We start from the raw sequence: 2,390 nt of genomic DNA, 5'->3' as shown, positions 1-2,390 counted from the left end.
CGGGTCATGATTCTGATGTTTACATCTTCATTTATCATTGGTAAGATATGATTCTTGACATTTTAATGATTTCCTTAACTTTAAACTAGAGTGACATTAAATGTCCCACTGATGATTTATGGAGACTATATCTAAAGTTATAGCATGTCGTCCAAAATATCCTAAAAATGTCATATTTTAGTATGTGGTCTAAAATATGAAAACAAAGTCATACTATAGTGTGTTTTTCATGCCTCTTCGGACAGAACGGTCGTCCAAATTACTCAACAAAAACCTGAAGTTGATCCAAAATGCTGCATCAAGAGTACTGACAGGATTTAGAGATCATATTTCTCCTGTTTTAGCTTCTCTTCATCAGCTTCCTGTCATCCTGACATTATCCTGACAGATCTTATAGAACCACATCATCCTGACAGGTCTTTTAGAACCACATCATCCTGACAGAGATCTTATTGAACCACATCATCCTGACATGTCTTATAGAACCACATCATCCTGACAGATCTTATAGAACCACATCATCCTGACAGATCTTATAGAACCACATCATCCTGACAGGTCTTTTAGAACCACATCATCCTGACAGAGATCTTATTGAACCACATCATCCTGACATGTCTTATAGAACCACATCATCCTGACAGATCTTATAGAACCACATCATCCAGACAGATCTTATAGAACCACATCATCCTGACAGGTCTTTTAGAACCACATCATCCTGACAGAGATCTTATTGAACCACATCATCCTGACATGTCTTATAGAACCACATCATCCTGATAGATCTTATAGAACCACATCATCCTGATAGATCTTATAGAACCACATCATCCTGACAGATCTAATAGAACCACATCATCCTGACAGATCTTATAGAACCACATCATCCTGACAGGTCTTTTAGAACCACATCACCCTGACAGAGATCTTATTGAACCACATCATCCTGACATGTCTTATAGAACCACATCATCCTGACAGATCTTATAGAACCACATCATCCTGACAGATCTCATGGAACCACATCATCCTGACAGGTCTTTTAGAACCACATCATCCTGACAGAGATCTTATGGAACCACATCATCCTGACAGATCTCAGAACCACACCATCCTGACAGATCTAATAGAACCACATCATCCTGACAGATCTCATGGAACCACATCATCCTGACAGAGATCTTATGGAACCACATCATCCTGACAGGTCTTATAGAACCACATCATCCTGACATGTCTTATAGAACCACATCATCCTGACAGATCTTATAGAACCACATCACCCTGACAGATCTTATAGAACCACATCATCCTGACAGATCTCATGGAACCACATCATCCTGACAGATCTTATAGAACCACATCATCCTGACAGATCTTATAGAACCACATCATCCTGACAGATCTAATAGAACCAAATCATCCTGACAGATCTCAGCCTGCTTGTGGTTCCCAGAGTTTCCACCAGCAGTATGTAAATCAGAGTTTCAGTTTTCAGGCTCCCAGGTTTTGTTCAGGAGCAGAAACTCTCTCTAGTTTTAGGGTTCGACTCAAAACTTTCCTTTTTGATAAAGTTTCTAGTTGAGCTGCTCAGGTGAACCTGAACCATCCTGCAGTTCTGCTGTTATAAACCGAGGCTGCTGGGGGACTTCCCATGATACAGTGGGGTTCTTTCCTCTCACTCTTTCACTCTCTGTAACTCATATCTCACCATCACATCTCATTGGCGTCATCTTTTTCTCTCCCATAGTTTCTTCTTATTATCTGTTGTCTCCATTCAGTTCCTTCACTCGTGTAGTTTCTGTTCTTTCTTTTCCAGATGTCCCGTCATGGAGCTGCATGTCTCTGCTCTGTGATTGTCGTCTCCACCAACAGTTCTTCTCTTCTATCTCTATGCTGTCCTTTTCTCTCTCTGCTCTCCTCTCACCCCAACCGGTCGAGGCAGATGCTCCGCCCCCCTCTGATCCTGGTTCTGTTAACAGATGCTCCGCCCCCCTCTGATCCCGGTTCTGTTAACAGATGCTCCGCCCACCTCTGATCCTGGTTCTGTTAACAGATGCTCCGCCCCCCTCTGATCCTGGTTCTGTTAACAGATGCTCCGCCCACTTCTGATCCTGGTTCTGTTAACAGATGCTCCGCCCACTTCTGATCCTGGTTCTGTTAACAGATGCTCCGCCCCCCTCTGATCCTGGTTCTGTTAACAGATGCTCCTCCCACCTCTGATCCTGGTTCTGTTAACAGATGCTCCTCCCCCCTCTGATCCTGGTTCTGTTAACAGATGCTCCTCCCACCTCTGATCCTGGTTCTGTTAACAGATGCTCCGCCCCCCTCTGATCCTGGTTCTGTTAACAGATGCTCCTCCCACCTCTGATCCTGGTTCTGTTAAC

Source organism: Embiotoca jacksoni, unplaced genomic scaffold (genome assembly GCF_022577435.1).
Source record: "Embiotoca jacksoni isolate LCO1_2020_lvr unplaced genomic scaffold, fEmbJac1.0.p SCAF_81, whole genome shotgun sequence".
Classification (NCBI taxonomy): Eukaryota; Metazoa; Chordata; class Actinopteri; family Embiotocidae; genus Embiotoca; species Embiotoca jacksoni.
The sequence above is the reverse complement of the archived record's forward strand: the minus strand, read 5'-3'. Positions refer to the sequence as shown.